A 21180-nucleotide genomic window follows, 5' to 3' on the forward strand; every position below is an offset into this window, starting at 1 on the left:
AGCCACGGTGCCTGGCATCCTGTTGGTTTTAAACTTGTAAATAACTTTCAGATTTATCTACTTCTCTCTCTCTCGTCTCCATCACCTCCCATGTGGACAATAACTTTCTATCTGGTTTCAGGACAAACTTACAATTAAACTATACTGTAGTAGGGTAAGTGGAGTCCAAATATTTTAATGCTGTAAAGTGCAGAAGTATAATACTGTAAGGCTATTGAAAAATAATATTTTAAAATGTAAAACATTTGTACTTAATAGATGTTTAGGCAATTAACTTACAAATGAATTGACCAAGTGTCAAATGATCAGAAAGAAGTCACTTCCCAGGCCCTACCAAAAAAGTAGAGTTGAAATGAGGGTGGGGGCCAATTGACCATGGCATTATATTCAATGTTGTCATCGTGGGTGGAGTGTCCCCAAGTTTTATTACTGTATCAAATGGAGTGTGATTCAAAAAGCAGCATCATCACCACCATCATCATCATCATCACACCCGATTTCCTGCACAGAATGTTCCTCAAAGTTTCCAAGTGACCCAGATGAAAATGAGAACCTGCACATGCCCAGAGAGGAAGCGGAAGCTTAATCAATCTGTGAAAAATTCTTCTAGGAATTCAGAAAACCTTTCGTAAATGACCATCTGGTTCAGGAGACACAGAATAGCAGAGTCAAGTGACACAAGAGGAGGAGACAGAAACTCCTAAAAGTCTAGCTGGGAGAAACTCGTCAAGCCCCGCATGGTCTTCTCATACTTTTAGGGGCTCTTTCTTCTCTTCAACTCTTCATCTTTCACTACCTTTCTCCTTGTTGGTTTCATCTGGGCGGAAATCCTTCTGATAAAACAAGGAATTAGAGACTAATTAAACTATCTCTTGAGAGAATTGTAAAACAGGTCCATGTAATGAGGAAAAGTCTTCTCTAAGGGTAAATTTTAGGCTCTAAGACACTTGACCTGAGAATTACTTGGGAACCTGGAATGGCACCCACTTGTTATAGTATCTGAATCAATTCATCCATATCAGTCTCAGTCATTCCAGTCCCTCTACAACTGGGCACTATGCTAGTGGTTGATTTCACAGCTTCTTCTATATCCTGCTTTCCAACTTGTATGAATTAAGGTACATTGTATTTGGAGATTTTTAAAAGATGTCTTTTGAAGTAAATGAAATTCCCTTTCATGAGGCTCCACCAGGGTAAAAAACTTCTGCTGCCAGCATGTACTTGGGGCTGCTTTCCAAAAACTACAATAAAATCCATAATCTTAGAAATGGTGATAATTTTTATTTGATGTTTGAAAATATGGGATATGTAGAGGGAAGATAAACCCAACCCACCATATATGAAAAGATCAGTTCTCTAATAGGAAAATTGTAGTCTAATATAGCACAGAGGTAAGACCAAGTAATTAATTAAAACCATGTAGTCAATCATTTTCATATATACTCAGTTCATGTCTACTTAATGCCACTAGAATAAATATGTCCTAGATATAAATGCAAAGTGTGTCTTCTCAACTAAACTGAAGATATAGTGATGTATATACTTTATAATATAACCTGATAATAAGAAATACTTAATTTCTTTTAAAACTACCCAAATTTGTAGGCTTAAATCATGTAGAAAAGAGAGAATTTCAGATAAGAACTTAGTTGAAGCAGCAATAAACAAAGAACAAAACATCAGAGAAACTATTTAATTACTTTTGAATAAAATGTGGGTCCTAGCAAAAGACCAAACAAATTTATTTCCTCAACGTCATAGATGCTGACAGCAAAATCTAATTCAATAAAAGATTTGCTTTTCCAACTCAGCCAGAACACCAGTTTCTTCCTCAATTTAAACAAACTAAATAGGCTTGGTGAATAATCTAGGAGAACTGTTCTGTGTAAGAATAGTATCTTAGAACAACTAACAGGAGTGCCTTGTTGTATTAGCTCTGAGCAGAATTTCTATATTCCAAATAGTTATGAGATATGGTTGACTGATGTAATAACCACTATTTATACAGTTAAACTGTTGTTCTAACTGTATGGTGATTTGTGGATCTCTTCTTTCTAAACTATAAATCTCTGGACCCCATTTCACCCTCTTTGAATAGGAATTTCTGAAAGTAGTACCCAAGAATCTGTATTTTTAAAAGCATTCTAGGTGATTCTTGTGAACATTAAAATTTGAGCGCTAATGAATTAAGACTATATATGTGTATAGTCTTCATATTCCTCTTGGATTTCATAGAGTAATGAAATTTATAACTTCTGTAGATATTGTAATCCTTATTTTCAAAAGAGGAAGTCAAATTCAGAATAATAGACAATTTGCCTAATCCCCAGTAACACAGCTGCCACATGACAGCAGTAAGATTTGACATTTTACTGATTTTTTTTCTTGTGTTTATGCACTGATAGAGGCTAAGTAACTTACCCAGGGTCACACCTCTTAAGGGTATAGTAGGATTTGGGCCCAGGTAGTGTGGGTCCAGGCTGATAACCACTTCTGCCATGTTGCCAGGGAGTTAGTGGAGTTTATCTATCAACACAACAAAATAAGAAAAAGACAAACAAAATAGACAAAGCACAACAACTTAAAGAAGCAAATCACCAAAAAGTATATCTGACCATGAAACGCATGTAGATATATTCAGACTCATAAGCAAAGAAATGCCATATTAAACTCTGAGATACTACTTAATACCTATCAAATCGACAAAAATTTTTAAAAGTTAAGTGCCCAGTCTTGGCCATAATACTGAGAAATGGACCCTTGATTGCTGATGGGAAAGCAATCTGGTACCACCTTCAAGAAGGGCATTGTGGCAATGTCATCGAAAGTCTTAAAATGTGCACACCCTTTGACCGTATGATTTCACTTCTAGGAATTTATACTGAAGAAATGTCAAATGAGTGCAACGGTGTCTGTACAATCATACTCACTGCAATATTATATGATAGAAAAATAAAAATAATCTACATTTATAAAACTGAGCTAATAAAATCTATTAAGCTTAATAAAATAGTGTTGCAGAAAATGTTCTTGACATCAAAATATGGAAAGATGAACTTAACATATTGCCAAATTTAAAAATGTATACAACATGCTGGGCACGGTGGCTCACACCTGTAATTCCAGCACTTTGGGAGGCCAAGGTTGGCGCATCACCTGAGGTCAGGAGTTCAAGACCAGCCTGGCCAACATGGTGAAACCTCATCTCTACTAAAAAATACAAAAATTAGCTGGGCGTGGTGGCACACACCTGCAATCCCTGGGAGGCTGAGGCCAGAGAATCGTTTGAACCCCCGAGGCAGAGGTTGCAGTGAGCTGAGATTGCACCACTACACTCCAGCCTGGGCAACAGAGTGAGATTCCGTCTCAAAAAAAAAAAAAAAAAGTATAGAATAGGAAGCATGGTATGATAGCTCTTTCATAAAATAAATTTTAAAATGCCTAGAAAGATTAGATAGGTAAATGAATAGATAAATACAAACATACTAAAATAATAATAGTGGTGACTTCCGGGTACTAAGATTATGAATAGTTTTTCCCTTGTGCTTTTTGGTGTTTTCCAAATTTTCTCTGTTGAGCATGTTCTATAAATAGGGGGCCAACATTCGTTCTTAAGAAAAAGGGGGGAAAAAACCAGGAAGCATTTTTCCAGCCAAGGAATAGACAAAACACAGCATCAGACTACTGGAGGGAAAGAGAACAGAACAGAACAAGCATGTAAATAAAAAGAGAAGGAGGAGTCCTTTCTCAGTAACAAGGGACAAACATTTGGCTTACTGCACACTCCTTTGATGAGAGGCTGTCTGTTTAGCAATGCAGTTGGCAAAAACTCTTAAAAAACTTCGAAAGGGTGAGAATGAGATTCTTCATTCAAGAACTTGGCTGCCCCAACCCTGACTAGCACAGCACAAGAACAGGGCAGCATAAACACAGAATTGCAAGAAGAGATTTGAGCCAGGAGGAAAAGCAGGCAATTCTCATAACTATCTTTGAGCAAGAATTTGGTTCACCAGTGCCACAGTCAAGGAAGAATAGGAACTTGATATCAGTACCCTACTGCAAATCATTAATAATGTGTTATACATAATTATGTGGAAGTTAACTGCAGAGCAAATTATAGCAAGCTCTAATTCCATGGTATATGCTTCTTCAATCTCCCATGATCTTTCATGTTGCCTTCAGAGATTAGGAATAGTGGCTCCTCTGCAAGTCTGGATGAGTTCTACCAGACATCACATCAACATTCTGGTGGCTGGATTTGCAGACCTTCACAGAATGCTGTTTTAACAATGGAATGTTCTGGCCAGGTGCGGTGGCTCACGCCTGTAATCCCAGCACTTTGGGACGCCGAGGCGGGTGGATCACAAGGTCAGGAGATTGAGACCATCCTGGCTAACACGGTGAAACCCCGTCTGTACTAAAAATACAAAAAATTAGCTGGGCGTGGTGGCAGGCGCCTGTAGTCCCAGCTACTCGGGAGGCTGAGGCAGGAGAATGGCGTGAACCTGGGTGGCAGAGCTTGCAGTGAGCCGAGATTGAGCCACTGCACTCCAGCCTGGGGGACAGAGCAAGACTCTGTCTCAAAAAAAAAAAAACAAAAAACAAAACAAAAAAAAAAAAAACAGTGGAATGTTCTATCTCTGAGGGTTCTATAAGAAAAAAGATTCTGGCACAATGCCAGCACTCACTCATAAATTTTGTGTTTTGTTTGTTTGTTTTTGAGATGGAGTCTCACTGTGTCACCCAGGCTGGAGTGCAGTGGTGCGATTCTGGCTCATCACAACCTCTGCCTTCCAGATTCAAGCAATTCTCCTGTCTCAGCCTCCCAAGTAGCTGAGATTACAGGCATCTGTGACCACACCAGGCTAATTTTTGTATTTTTAGTAGAGACAGGGTTTCACCATGTTGGCCAGGCTGGTCTTGAACTCCTGAACTCAAGTAATCTGCCCGCCTCGGCCCCCCAAAGTGCTGGGATTACAAGTGTCAGACACCGCACCTGCCCCCACTCATAAATTTTGTTGAATTTATAGTGTAAGGCCTTTAAACAGGTGGTACTTTTATCCTAATGGCTGGAGCTGGAGATTGGAGGTTGGAAGCAGCAGAGACAAAAAATAAAGTTTTGTAGTTATGACAGAACAACACCATCACCATCCATTTCTACCACCAATTATGTTAAAATAATTGAACGTTCCAATGCTAATTTTAACACCAAAGGAGAATAATTTGGGTGTCATATGGAGAGATAAGTCAGAACAGAGCTTCGACATTATTCATGAGTGTAGAGGGGAAAAAATGTATCACAGAGGAGGATTATTTTAGTTTGAAGAAACAGCATAGAAGTGATAAAAGAAGCCAGTGGAAGATGATTAGGTTATGGATAGTGGTCGGGTCTCTTTCCATGTTCATAAGAGGATACAAGAGCAAATAACCTCAACTAAATGAAACAAGAACCTTCCCACTTGCAGGAGAGTTTAGCACCCAAGCGGTTTTCTGAAGATGGTGATGGAGCCCTTCCTCCCCTAGAGATATTTAAGAGCAGGAGGATGTCTGGGGTAGTGGAGGGGAAACCTCCCTAGTGATAAAGATATGTACTCTATGACATTATATGCGGCTTTCTGGTCCTGTATTTCTACAAACAATGGAGAGAGGTTTATTTTTGGATTCTTAGTTATTGCCTATCTGTGTTGATAGGTGTAAGTCACAGACATCCATCACATATCTTTACACCCTATGGCACATTTCTCTTCTTTACTTTTATGCTGTTATCTTACTACTAACATAGGGGAAAGATAAGGTATTTAGGTAAGTTATCCCCACCTACTGCTATATCAGAAACCACTCTTTCCCTTGGCAGAATGCTAATGACTACTAACACCTGCATGCATCCTCAGCAGACCAGGAATACCTTCAACTGCCCAAACCCTGTCTTGGAAGCAGCTGCTGCTCCTGAAGACTACCAGGGAGTAAAGGGAAAGAATAACATGGAGTGGGAAAACCATTTCTTAGTTTTTTATAAAAATAGGGATGCATGTGTGTAAATGTTCAAACTGGAAGAGATAGTAATTTTATAAGGTTGTGGTTGAAGACAAATTATGGAAACTGAGAATGAAATTAAACAGTGGGTCAGGAAAGAGGTAACAGATCTAAAAATTAAAAATCAATTTGCTGCTTGCCACAAAATTACTTTCTCCCTCAAAACAATTTTTATCACCCTAATAATTTGCTGGGGTTTTAGCAGGATTGGTTGGTTGTTTTTATTTCTGAGACACATGTAGTCCGATGTATTTCAATGGCTTTTTTTTTTTTTTTTTTTTTTTGCCAAATGTGTAATATGGCCAACATTAGCATTCTCACCTATGTCCTCATCAGACACTCCTGGATTTGTCTTTCTTTAGGAGAACAAACATTTTTGACATTTACAACAGCCCTCAGGATTCACTAAGAAATTATCTATCCACTCTTACAAATCATTTAGAAAGGCTGCAGGCCAAAGAAAAACAAAGGACATCAACATATAGGGGACACTATACACTTGATGCTCAATATCCACAAATAACAGCAAAAGGATGAGGACTAAAAAACTGATAATAGTCAATGTTGACCAAAGTGTGGAGAAGCAGCTATTGTTTGTGGGAGTATAAACCAGTGCAATTTCTCAGAAGAGAAATTTGATAGACCTATCAAAACTGTAAATGCACATACCCTTTGTCCCAGAAAGCTCACTTCTGGATATTTATCTTGCAGATATAATATGGCATATTCAGAGATATTCATTTAAGCAATATTTGAAATAGCAAAAAAATCTGGAAGCAATTTAAGTATCCATCAAAAAGAGAGACTAATTACAGCAATTATGGTAACTTCATATCATAAAGTATTATGTAGTTCCTTAAAAAGATCAGGAAACCAGTCATAAATATATTTTAATTAAATTGTATTTCATAGTCATATATGGGAACTTATTTTAAAAGTCAAATGACATTAATAGTCTTAAAACAAAATATCATAATTCCCTGTTCTCCTCCCAGTTCCCCAGTTCCTTCCCCAGAAACACTCACATCTCACTATCTTAGCTGTGATATCTTCTGGTATTTACTCATCACCTTATTTCTAAACCAGTGCTGTTGTTTCTGGGACACATGTGATTTTATTTATTTAAATGAATTTTTTTGGCAAATACAAAATATAGAAGTATAATGCAAGCCACATATGTAATTTTAAATTTCCTAGTAGCCACATTTAAAATAATTAACAGAAATAGGTCCAGGAATGGTCGCTCACGTCTGTAATCCCAGAACTTTGGGAGGCAGAGCCCAGCAGATCAACTGAGGCCAGGAGTTTGAGACCACCCTGGCCAACATGGCGAAACCCCGTCTCTACAGAAAATACAAAAATTAGCCAAGCATGGTGGTGCACGCCTGTAATCTCAGCTACTCAGGTGGCTAAGGCACAAGAGTAGTTTGAACCCAGGAGGCAGAGATTGCAGTGAGCCAAGATTGTGCCACTGTACTCTAGCCTGGGTGACAGAGTGAGTCTCTGTCTCAAAAGAAAAAAGAAAAGAAAAGAAAAGAAAAAAAGAAAAAGGAAACAGGTAAAGTGAACTTTAATATTATCTTTTATTCAATGTAATACATTCAAAATACATCACTGCAACATGTAATCGATACTTTTTTTTTTTTTTTTTTTTTTTTTTTTTTGAGTCAAGGTTTCACTCTGCTGCCCAGGCTAGAGTGCAGTGGCATGAACATGGCTCACTGCAGCTTCCTGGGCTCCCACGTGGCTGAGACTATAGGCACATGCCACGAGGCCCTGCTAGTTTTTTTTACTTTTTGTAGATACAGGATCTCACTTTGTTGCCCAGGATGGTCTCGAAATCTTAGGCTTAAACAATCCTTCTGCCTCAGCCTCTCAAAGTGCTGGGATTACAGGCATGAGCCACTGGGCCCAGGTAAAAATTCTTAATGAAATATATTATGTTCTTTTTTTTTTCTTCTTTACTAAATCTTCAAAATCCTGTGAGTAGTACACATGAACAACATATCTCAATTTGGACCAGCCACATTTCTAGTGCTCAATAGTCACATATGGCTATTGAAGCTACTGACACTCATATTGAATAACACAGCTCTAAACAGAGAATTCTGCTATCTTTTGATTCATTATTGACTTCCTACAATGGGTAAATGAAGGTCTAGCTCTCCTAGGACTGTACTTTCTCTCTTATGACTTTATAGTACACTACATTTTTTGATTAAATATTCAGCATTTGCATTATATTCCCATGCAAATATTAATCACAGCAAGTATTGTAGTGTGCTATGAAAATATTTATTCTTGTTTTATTTTCCCTGAATTTAATAATTGCCCTGTTTTTTAAGCTTATTTTGAGAATCTTTACACCTATTATACTAACTCTTCCACACCAGCAAATAGCCTTTCAGTGCAGTGTTCCACTAGTCAGTCCCATCAATTTATCAATTTCCAGTGGTCTCCTCTCTTCTACTTGTTTGCTTTTTACCCTCTTGTTTTTCGTTTGTCTGTTTGTCTGTTTGTTTGTTTGTTTGTTTGAGACAGAGTCTCACTCTGTTGCCCAGGCTGGAGTGCAGTGGCGCAATCTCAGCTCCCTGCAACCTCCGCCTCCCAGGTTCAGACAATTCTTCTGCCTCAGTCTCCTGAGCAGCTGGGATTACAGGTGTGTGCCACCACAGCTGGCTAATGTATTTTTAGTACAGATGGGGCTTCACCATGTTTGCCAGGCTGGTCTCGAACTACTTACTTCAAGTGATCTGATTCACTGGCCTCAGCCTGAAAGTGCTGGGATTACAGACATGAGCCACTGCACCTGGCCTGTAACCTCATTCCAATCAAACTAATCTTCTAGTAGTATATGTCTGTACTACCCAAAGTGATCCACAGATTCAATGCATCCTATCAAAATTCCTATTGAATTTTTGGCAGAATTAGAAAAACACATCCTAAAAATCATATAAAACCTCAAGAGACCCCTAAATAGCAAAAACAATTTTGAAAAAAAAAAAAAAAGAACAAATTTGCAGGACTCACGACTCCTGATTTTAAAACATATTACAAATCAACAATAATCGAAATGGTATGGTACTGACATAAAGACAGATATAGAGACCAATGGAATAGAATAGAGACCCCAGAAATAAACTCTCACATATATGGTCAAATGATCTTTGACAAGGGTACCAAGACCACTCAATGGAAAAGGTCAGTCTCTTCAACAAATGGTGCTGTGGAAACAAGATATCTGCCTGCAAAAGAATGAAGTTGGATCTGTATCTTACACTATCTACAAAAATTAACTCAAAATGGATTAAAGATTAAAAATAAGACCCAAAACAATAAAACTCCTAGAAGAAAGGATATGGAAAACAAATTTTTAAAAACCCCACAAAATTAAAAGAAAGAAAATAAACAACAAAAAGAGAAAATTTGGAAAAAAGCTTCATGACACTGGATTTGGCGATGATTTATTGAATGTAACACCAAAAGCACAGGCAACCAAAGCAAAAATAGGCAAATGGGACTACAACAAAGTTTACAACTTTGCGCATTGATGGACACAATCAGCATCATGGAAAGGTAGCATACAAAATGAAAGAAAATATTTGCAAATATCTGATAAGGGATTACTATCTAAAATGTATAAAGAACTCTTACAACATCAAAAAAATCAAATAACTCAATTTTTAAAATGACCAAAGAACTCAAATAGACATTTACCAAAGATGATATACAAGTGGCCAACAGTCATGGTGGTCAACATCACTAATCAGCAGAGGAATGGAGATCAAAACCACAATGTGATATCACTTTACACCTATTAGAATGGCTACTATAAAAAAAAAAAAAGTGTTGCCTAAAATGTGGAGAAATTAGAATGCTTGTACACTGTTGCTGGGATTATAAATGGTGCAACCACTAAGGAAAACAGTATGGTGGTTTCTCACAAAATTAAAAACAGTAGTACCATATGATCCAGCAATCCCACTTCAGAGTATAGATTCAAAATAATTGAAAGCAGAATCTCAAATTGATATTTGCATACCCATATTCATAGCAAGAGTATTCACAATAGCCAAGAGGTGGAAGCAACCTAAATGTCCATCAGTAAATAAAGAGATAATCAAAATATGGTATGTACATACAATGGAATATTATTCAGCCTTCACATGGAAGAAAATCTGTCACATGCTGCAAAATGGATTAACCTTGAGGACTTTACGCTAAGTGAAATAAGTCAGTCACCAAAAGCAAATACTGTCTGGATGCACTAACATGAGGTATCTAAAGTAGGCAAATTCATAGAAACAGAAAGTAGAATTGTGGTTACCATGCTAAAGGGAGGGGGACTAGGAGGTTATCATTCAATGGGTATAGACTTTCAGTTTTGCAAGATAAAAAAGTTCTAAAGATCTGTTCCACAACAATGTGAATATATTTACCACTACTGAACAGTACAACTTAAAATTTGGGGGATATTAAATTTTATGTTATGTGCTTCTTACCAGTTTTTTAAAAAGACAAGTACAATGGCAGAAGGTTTGGCAATGACAGTACTCAAGCAACCTCCTGAGTCACGATGTTCCAATCTGTACTGACTGCCCTCTTCAATTAATGTGTAATCGTCATCCTGGGATCTCCCTTCACCACTCTCCAGGAGATTCCCTTTCCCTTCTCCACAGTGATGGATCTTCTGCTTTCTGTATTCCATGCCTTCCCCTTTCTTGGCTTATTTACTCATCTATATGAAATGTATCCTCCAGGAGCTTCCTAAGAAGACTAAATTTTTTTTTAGAGTTGCCTGCCTGAAATTATCTTTTTGTTTTGTGTTGTTTTGTTTTGCCTTCTCACTTGATCCATAGTTTGGCTTGCAATAGAAATCTAGGTTGGAAATCAATGTCCTTCACTGTTTGAAAGCATTGTCCGTTGTCTTCTGGCTTTCAGTGCTGCTGGTGAGAAGTTGCTGATCTCTTGTGCGTGACCTGTTTATTTTTGTTGTTGTTGTTGTTGTTGTTATTTTCTTTCTGTGAGCTTATCAAATCTTCCTTATTCCTAATGTGATAAAATTTCACATTATGCTGGAGGTATTTTTTCATCCACTGCACTGAAAATCATTGGGACCCTTTAATCTCAAAATCCATGCTCATCAGTTCTGAAAAATGTTCTCTCTCCCATGTTCTCTGTTCTCTCCTTCTTTCTGGGAATTTATTATTGAATTGTTGAAGCTTTATGTGTTTCCTCTAGCACAGGTCAGATTTTCTAGGGTGTAGTCTTGTGCATGAAGAAATATTTTCCCTGAGGATATTAATATCGTGTTTCTTCTACCTGCACAAATTGCTTTTCTGTTTATTTTGGACTTTCCTGTGTTAGATGCTGTCCTTACATAGCTGGTTGTCTATGTTAATTGGAAGCTTTAAGCTTGAGGATGGGGCTCATTGTTTGACCTTCACTGTAGACTGATCTGGGTGGCACAGGGTCCATATCTTTGTGTGTTTCTGCTTAAGCAATCCTCCCGCCTCAGCCTTCTGAGTAGCTGAGAATACAGACATGCACCACCATGCCCGGATAAATTTTGTATTTTTTGTAGAAACAAGATTTTGACATGTTGCCCAGGCTGGTCTTGAACTCCTGGGCTCAAGTGATCTGCCCACCTCAGCCTCCCAAAGTGCCAGAATTACAGGTATTAGCCACTGTGCCCAGCCTCCATTCTGTAGTTTTATTGGAGTTTTTGGAATACAACAAGATTATGTGTTCAAGCTACCATAACTCAGCAGTCCCCTCAAATTTTTAAAAAAGAAAAAAATTCAGGACAGAAATCACAGTATGTTCCCATTTATGTGAAAACAATGTGAGACTATACAGTGGTTGATATGTACAAAAAAGACATCTGGAAAAATAAATGAGGATGGGTTTTTTTTTTTTTAATTTCACTTTGTATCCTTCTGTACTGGTTGGTTTCTTTTTCAAAAGCTATAAGCATGAATAATTGTAAAGACCTAGTTTAAAAAAAAAAAAAACCTTAAAGACCTAGTTTAAAAAATAAAATCATATTTAAGAAAGAGAGCATATCACAAGTCAGCGTGAATCTCCCTGAACCTACTCTAGATTGTCAATGGTATCAGAGAGGGTTAGAACCACTTACACAGTTGGAAAGCACACAAGCTCTTACATCTGGCTTCATGAACCTTGAAAATACATTCAAGGTTTCTCCCACGCCTGAATTTTAACTTCTGATCCAGACAAAAAGAAATAGACTAGGCCAGACCTCCTTGGCTTCTGAAGTACCTCTGACAAGACTTGTCTGCTCCACTTACCACACCCTCCCCAGTCCCCCATCTAATACCCGCTAGCTCAGGCACACACCATAATCAGGACCTCCCAGCTCACTGAAATATGTCTGCCTGAGTGATTCATACATCGCACAGCCAGGGCTACTCCAAATGTGCCCCCATGGAGCCTTCATTCTTTTAACAAATGTTTATTTGTGGCAGAAGAGTGTAATGATTATCTATCCAAACTGTTAGGTTCAAATCCTGGCTCCACTAGTGACTAGCAAATTATTAACCTCTCTGTGCTCAGCTTCCTCATTTATAAAATGGAGATGATCATGATGACTGCCTTCAGGCTGCAGCGAGGACTCAGTGGTTGACACTTGTGAATGCTTACTGAGCATCTCCATGTACAAACATGGTTCTAGGTCAAACAGACACAGAAATCATCAAAATAGAGATTCCTGCTCCCATGGAATTTAAGGTCTAGTAGAAAAGACAAAATTCAGTTCTCTTAATACAAACTAACAAACAAAAAGACACCAATAACAAATTATTACACATTGTAATGAGGTCCATAAAGGAAGAGTAAAAGTGTAGTGAAGGTTACAATGGGGAATGTGCTTATATTTAAATTCTGGATCGTGATTTCCCAGCTCTAATACTGAAGTAACTAGAAGCAGTAGCCCAACAGAGTTGGTGGGTTCAATCAATTTTTTGTCTTTTCTCATGTCACAAACTTGTTAGGGTTCAAAAGGCAGGAATTCAATGGTTTTGCAACAAAAGGTACTCAGAAAAAGCTCCCTCTCTTTGCCAACAGTGAGTGCATGTTATAGAATCTTCTACTCAGGATTGCGTTTTTAAAGAAATGTCCCTTGGCCAGGTGCAGTGGCTCATGCCTATAATCCCAGCACCTTGGGAGGCCGAGGCTGGTGGATCACTTGAGCTCAGGAGCTCAAGACCAGCCTGGGCAACATAGTGAGACCCTTGTCTAAAAAAATATATAGAAATAAAATAAAATAAATGTCCCCTTTTCTAAAGGTGTGACAGACCTTTGGAATATCTTAATAAACAAGTAGGCAGATTCCAATGTGCCTATGCTTTGGAGAAAGGGAGAGCTATGCAGGTTATTTCTTTCCCAAACTAAAACATAAGTGCCTATTTGCTCTCTAGAAGAACTGTCAGCACATTCTAAGCATGAAGTGCAAAGGCACCACATACCTTATCTCGGATAGTCCCTAATATCACAATGCCAACTTTCTGGTTCTCTGGGACACTCCCAGCTGCCCCAGGGAAGATCTCAGAGCCTCCCCACCCCATCTCTCTCTCAGGCCAATAGTTTGTTTGGCCTGATTTAACCATCTACTAATTTTAGAGTCTGTCTAGGCATAGATTATAGCTTAAAGCAATTTGCAATTATGATTTACTTTAGTATGAAATTCATGAGATGATCAATCCAAACGTCTGAGAGAGCACCCTAGTGCTATGATTCTCACAGGCAAAGGAATTCAGTGGATTATGAAGAGCTATAGATTTCCATTTTCTTTTCCCCATTATCTAGGGCTCAAGCTTTGAAGCAAACCATGACAGTCTGTGGCCTCCAGCCTGACTCTGTTTCTGGTTTTAACGATCAAAGGGATTTCCCCAGCAGTTCAGTAAAAGAGAGAGAGGAAGGGTAACTTACTAAGTACTTCCCTTCCTCACAGTCACGAGGTCCCTGCTATTTCCTATCTGAGACACTCAGATTAGAAAGTATCAATAAAGATGGCCAAGAAGGATATATTAAATAGAAGTTACCTTATAATAAAGAGAAGATAAAAGATATACATGTATTAACATGGCTAAACTAAGTGTAAATGTATGAAAAATGAACCTTGGGTGACTGGGGCCAGATAGGATATATCAAGGGACATTTAGGGAAGAGTTGGATATAAACATCATTCATTCATTAAACAAATTTTTTTATTGAGGATCTACTATGTGCCAGGCACTGTTCTAGACGCTAGGGGAACAATAGTGAGTCATACATCAAGGACTGAGCAAAATCAGTCCCATTATCTGCTTTTATAGAATATATAATATGATGGGAAAGACCAAAATTAATCAAGTAGTTACACAAATGAGTGTATTAATTACAGACTGTGATGAGCATACATAATAGAAGAAGTGGGGGAAGGTGCCTGTAACGGGAACCCAACAAACTGGAAGCATTTTAAAAAGGTTTTCTTAAGAAAGGGAGCCTTGAGGTAAGAACTGAAGGATGAGTAGGAGCTGACTGGGCAAAGGAGGAGGAAGAGAAAAAGAAGTGTTCCAGCAAGCGGGTGTCATGCACAGAGGCCCTGTGGCAGGGAGGAGCTGACACATTCAGAGAACTGGAAGAAGACGCACAGAGGGGAGAATAATGGAGAATGGGATGAGGTTAAGACTGAAGAGCAGGGCCTTGCAGGACATGGGAGGCCATGTCATGTTGTATTTCCAAACTAACAGCTATAGGGAACCATCGAAGGTTTTAATTAATTAATTAATTTATTTATTTATTTATTTATTATTTTGAGACAGAGTTTCGCTCTTGTCGCCCAGGCTGGAGTGCAATGGCGAGATCTCGGCTCACTGCAACCTCTGCCTCCTGGGTTCAAACAGTTTTCCTGCCTCAGCCTCCTGAGTAGCTGGAATTAAGGCGCCCGCCTCCATGCCCAGCTAATTTTTGTATTTTTAGTAGAGACAGGGTTTCATCATATTGGCCAGGCTGGTCTTGAACTCCTGACCTTAGGTGACCCACCCACCATGGCCTCCCAAAGTGCTGGGATTACAGGTGTGAGCCACTACGCCCAGCCTGACAGTTTCAAAACAGGTGATGGAGAGAGAGCAGATTCACATCGTGAAAAGTTTGCCCTGAGACCAGATAGAAAGTTATCATCCACATGGGAGGTGATGGAGACTTGGTGGTGGAGTCAGAGAGAAGTAGATAAATCTGAAAGTTATTTACAAGTTTAAAACCAACAGGACACCAGGCGTAGTGGCTCATGCCTGTAATCCCAGCACTTTGGGAGGCCAAGGCAGGTGGATCACAAGGTCAGGAGTTCAAGATCAGCCTGACCAACATGGTGAAACCCCGTCTCTACTAAAACACAAAAACAAAAAATTAGCTGGGCATCTGGCCAACACAGTGAAACACCGTCTCTACTAAATATACAAAAATTAGCTGGGCGTGGTGGCAGGCGCCTGTAATCCCAGCTACTCGGGAGGCTGAGGCAGGAGAATCACTTGAAACTGGGAGGTGGAGGTTGCAATGAACCAAGACTGCACCATCGCACTCCAGCCTGTGCGACAGAGCGAGATTCTATCTCAAAAAAACAAACAAACAAAAAGAAAAAAAAACCAACAGGACTTCCAGAAGATTACATATGGGGTACAGGAGAAGGAATCCATGGAATCCATGACTCCCAGGTGTTTACTGGGGCTTAAGGAAGAAGAGAGTAGCATTAGCAAAAACTGGGAAGGAGGACAGGCAGGTGAGCTGGTGCACCTTTGAGCTGATTGGTGGGTCTGTCTAGGGTGTTTCTTTCTGAAGAACTTTTGAACTCTTATAGTAGGAGACAACATTAGAGGATCAATAGAGAAAGTCGGAAAACTCTGGATCGACTTGCACCTGGAAACTGATGAGCTCTGTGGTGTTAGGCAAGTCAGTTCACCTCTGCGAATTTCAGTTCCCTGAAAGGTCCCTCACACCTTCCTCCCAAATCAGAATCTCCTGAAGTGCTTGTGAACATGCACATATATGGACAATTGTCTGCACTGGAGGATAATGAAAAGGCTTAGATTTAAAAGAGTTGCCTAAGATCGTACAGGTAGAGCCAGAATGAGGGCTCCAATCCAGGTCTGACTCACTCTAAAACTGTAAGATATGAGTAAGAGGAGTGAATGGAGAAGGTCCCAAACAGAATTTCCATAGCATCGCCAGTGATACTTCAGGATGTAAGTGGGCCAGGCTTGGGAAAAAGCTGTAGCTGTCCCCTTATCTCCTAGTTGGAGAGTGCTACAGTTAAGTTTCATTATTTCATCATTTCCTCTACTGACCCAGGGCAGGCACCACCACATCCTCAACCAGGGACACACACAGGACTCTCACATTTTACCAAACAAAAAATCCTACAGACAAGCCGAAAATTTCCCTTTAAAGCCCAATGGGAGAACCAAATCTACCTCAACTTTACTCTAAAGCTGTTTTTTAACACATATACTGATAATATTTTTAAAACAATTTCAGGACATCAACTCTCTAGAAACCATGACAAACATATAATTGAGTTTTTAAAAAATAAGGTTGACATATCAACCTGTCATATGACCTATGAAATGCTTTCAAGAAACCCAAGCAAAATTAAAGAGAGCTCTTCAAGACATCAAACACACAAAAAGAAGTTATTTGGGGCTGGGTGCGGTGGCTCACACCTGTAATCCCAGCACTTCGGGAGGCCGCAAAGGGCAAATCACTTGAGGTCAGGCACTACAGACCAGCTTGGCCAAAATGGTGAAACCCTGTCTACACTAAAAATACAAAAAATTAGCCAGGCATGGTGGCGTGTGCCTGTAATTCCAGCTACTTGGGTGTCTGAGGCAGGAGAATCACTGAAACCCTGGAGGCGGGGGTTGCAGTGAGCCGAGATCACGCCACGGCACTCCAGCCTGGGTGACACAGAAAGACTGCCTCCAAAAAAGAAAAAATAAGAAGTTATTTTGTTGGAATTGATTTTTTAAAAAATTATCTGACTCCGTCTCCAAAAAAAAAAAAAAAAAAAAAATTATCCACCTAAATAATCCACATAAATTAGCCACACAAAAATAATCTAAAGTAGACCCGGATTTGTAGAGCACTTAGAGCTTTGGGTCTTTGTTGTTTCCTGATAGTTTCTAATGGGCTTGCTGTGTTTTCCCAACTAGTCTAGAATAAAGTCTAGTACTCCCTTTTTCATTCCCATCAGTGCCAAGGACATGTTAAATTACTTAGCATAGTACTAGGTGCATAATCAAAGTACTAAGAGCAAGCAGTTATGGAATTCTAAATACATTATATGCATTAAGTGATTTATCTTCACAGCAGCCCATATAAGTGGGAAAACTGAGGTCACACAGCTAATAAATGGCAGAGTCAGAATTTCCACCCCGTCTATAGGATTCTCAACACCCATGAATCTCATCTGTCACAATGCATTGGTAATCATGCCTATTTCTCCTTCCTTCCTATTTCTTCCCCTCTTTCTTCCAAATGTGTTCTCATGTTCTATTAATCACTGGCATAGTTATAAAAACCATTCCCTTTTTGGGCACAGTGGCTCATGCCTATCATCTCAACAGTTTGGGAGGTTGAGACTGAGATGGAAGGACCACTTGAGGCCAGGAGTTCCAGACCAGCTTGGGAAACACAGTGAGACCCTGTCTCTACAAAAACTTTTAAAACATTCTAAAACAACAACAAAAACCCATTATCTTAAGGGAAAAGCATAACTTCATATCAGTAGATGAGACAAAGTGCTAAAACCTTTTTAGTTAATCTTTTTGTTTTTGTTTTTTTGAGACATAGTCTCACTCTGTTGCCCAGGCTGGAGTACAGTGGCATAATCTCTGCTCACTGCAACCTCCACCTCCCAGGTTCAAGTGATTCTCCTGCCTCAGCCGACTGAGTAGCTGGGATTACAGGTTCATGCCACCACACTCAGCTAATTTTTGTATTTCTTCAGTGGAGACAGGGTTTCACCATATTGACCAAGCTGATCTGGACCTCCTGACCTCAGATGATCCTCCCGCCTCGGCCTCCCAAAGTGCTAGGATTACAGGTGTGAGCCACCATGCCTGGTCCTTTTTAGTCAATCTTAAATGCATATACCACTTGGTCAAGCAATCTCATTGCTAGAGATGTAGCCAAAGGATATACTCACACAAATATGCAAAACACCACAAAGCTGTATTTAGTAATGTTCACTAGAGCATTGTTTGTACAGAAAACTGGATATGACCTAAATGTCCATCAGTAGGAGACCCACTAAATAAATGACTTTGTATGGAATTCTATGCTGCTCTTAAAAAAGAATAAGGTAGGTATGTGTACATGAATATAGAAAAATCTTCAAGAAATATTAAATGGAAGCAGAAGTAACAGAGCATTATATGTAATATGATCTCACTTTTGATTTTTAAACTAAATGAAAATAGATCGCTGTAGGTCATTTTTGAAGTATTTCCCAATTTATGTTTCTGTATCGGCAAGGTTATTTCTCTCCCTGAACTTGTACGTGGCATTTAGACTAAGACATTGCACTAGAGTTGGGACAAAAGATAAGCCCTGGAGAAGTCTCTAGCAGAGAGGAAGGAGAAATGACATAGAAGTCTAACCTTCAGGCTGGATGGGCTCTGGAGAGAAGAGGAAACCCAGAGGGCTTGCAGAGGGTCAGATATGTGGGTTATGGAAATCCTGCCTCCCAAGTCAAAATTCCAGAGGGGAGGTGTAGGGTTGAGGGGAAAGTCAAAAGCAGAGGGGCTCTTGCTCCTTTCATTTCACTGGTCAGGAAGATACTGCCCCTCATAGTGCCCGGCCATTGCATCAGGAGGAGAAATCCTCTGAGGTGTGATAAGGCAGGAAAAGGGCCTGGATTTAGGGGCTGAGGACACTTTAAGCTACCTGGTGGCATGGGAGTGTACACAAGTTCCTTTGTGCCCTGGGGAGAGGCACAAAAGAGGTCTGGTAGTGTTGGCTGATCAGTTTACAAAGGAGGTCTCCAGGGAAAGGGCATGGGGCAGTGACACTGAGACCACTTTGCTGAGAGCTCCCAGGCCTGACACCCGGGGAATCACAGGTGGACCCAGTTAGAGCAGGCTGAGGGAGTACAGGTCTCAAGGCCACTCGCTGAAGACAGTAAGAGCGGATGCCAGCAGGCTGACCACAGGACAAAGTGTGATCTGCGTTCCGCCACAGATATCAATAAGTGTCCAGGTAACTTCCCCAAAGGGCCAGCTTTGGAAAGAGAAGGTGGAGGAGCAGAGCGCTGAAAGATGCAGCATTTCCTCAAAAGGAGCTGTGTCAAAGCGAAAGGAGATAGTGAAGCAGAAGGGACTGGGCTCCCGTTAGCGAGCAAGGCTGGACTTCCCTGCTGCCCAAAAGGAAGGACTTATAAGAATAAAGATAATCTATCAGTTAGAGAAAAACAGAGGTGCTGCCCTTTGTGTATCCAAGAGCAGGGAGTGAATTAATCCGTGACCCACTCTGCAAAAACATATTACATAAAACTCCCAGAGCTCTTAGGAGAGGTTGCCTCTGAGAAGCGGAACTGGGGTCAGTGGATGTGCAGGCGGTAAACCTTATTACTTTTGTAATAGAAAATGTGAAAATGTTTTAAATAGACCTCCCCAGACGCACTCGTAATACAAAATTAAATAGTCTCACTTCTCATTATACCCTATTTCTACATAAAAATCTAAATGATACTTTGCTGGAAACCAGTGATTTCTTCTATTTTATTTATCATTGATGAACTCTACAGTTCCACATCCAAACCAAAAAGGACTCAAATGTTTCAAGTTTATCACATTTAAATCTCACTGAAACAGCAGTACCAGATTAACTCTTGCACAACACGTATCAGAACGGATTCCCTACATAAGGGGCTTAGAGTTAAAGATTCATCTGTCCATTCATTCATTCCATAAATATTTTTGAGGGCTTATTATGTACTGGGAACATTTATAAGGACAGGATACAGTGGTGAATAAAACAAAGTCCCTATTCTCAAGAAGCTTCTATACTAGTGGGACAGATAGACAATGAACATGCATGCAAATGGATAAATAATATAACCTTAGCTAGTGGTAAATGCTATGATAAAAGTAAACCAGGGTAAGGGAAAACAGAATGAAGAGGGGTAAGGATTATCTTGAACTGAATTGTTACTGGAATCTTCTTTTTTTAATTAATTTATTTATTTTTCTTTTGAAATAGAGTCTCGCTCTGTCCCCCAGGCTGGAGTGCAATGCCCTGATCTCGGCTCACTGCAAGCTCCGCCTCCCAAGTTCACGCCTTTCTCCTGCCTCAGCTGGGACTACAGGCGCCTGCCACCACACCCGGCTAATTTTTTGTATTTTTAGTAGAGATGGGGTTTCACAGTGTCAGCCAGGATGGTCTCGAGCTCCTGGCCTTGTGACCCGCCTGCCTCGGCCTCCCACTGTGCCCTACCTGGACTCAGTAATTATTTTCACTCTAAAATGCCTTTAGAGTGCCAGGCGCAGTGGCTCATGCCTGTAATCCCAGTGCTTTGGGAGTCCGAGGCGGGCAAATCACTTGATGTCAGGAGTTCGAGACCAGCCTGGCCAACACGGTGAAACCCCGTCTCTGCTAAAATTACAAAAATTAGCCAGATGGGGTGGTGTGCGCCTGGGATCCCAGCTACTTGGGAGGTTGAGGCACGAGAATCGCTTGAGTACAGGAGGTAGAGGTTGCAGTGAGCTAAGATTGTGCCACTACACTCCAGCCTTGGTGATACAGTGAGATTCCATCTCAAAAGAAAAATACATAAATAAAATAAAATACCTTTAGAGAGTAAAATGACTCCACTTTCAGTACTCTCTCTTTTAAGGTTTTTTTTGGTTTTTTTTTTTTTAGATGGAGTTTCGCTGTTGTTGCCTAGGCTGGAGAGCAATGGCGCAATCTCGGTTCACCACAACCTGCACCTTCCAGGTTCAAGCAATTCTCCTGCCTCAGCCCCCCGAGTAGCTGGGATTACAGGCATGCACCACCACGCCTGGCTAATTTTGTGTTTTTAGTAGAGACGGGGTTTCGCCATGTTGAGGCTAGTCTCGAACTCCTGACCTCAGGTGATCTGCCCACCTCGGC

The sequence above is a fragment of the Papio anubis genome, chromosome 4, assembly GCF_008728515.1.
Source record: "Papio anubis isolate 15944 chromosome 4, Panubis1.0, whole genome shotgun sequence".
Taxonomy (NCBI): Eukaryota; Metazoa; Chordata; class Mammalia; order Primates; family Cercopithecidae; genus Papio; species Papio anubis.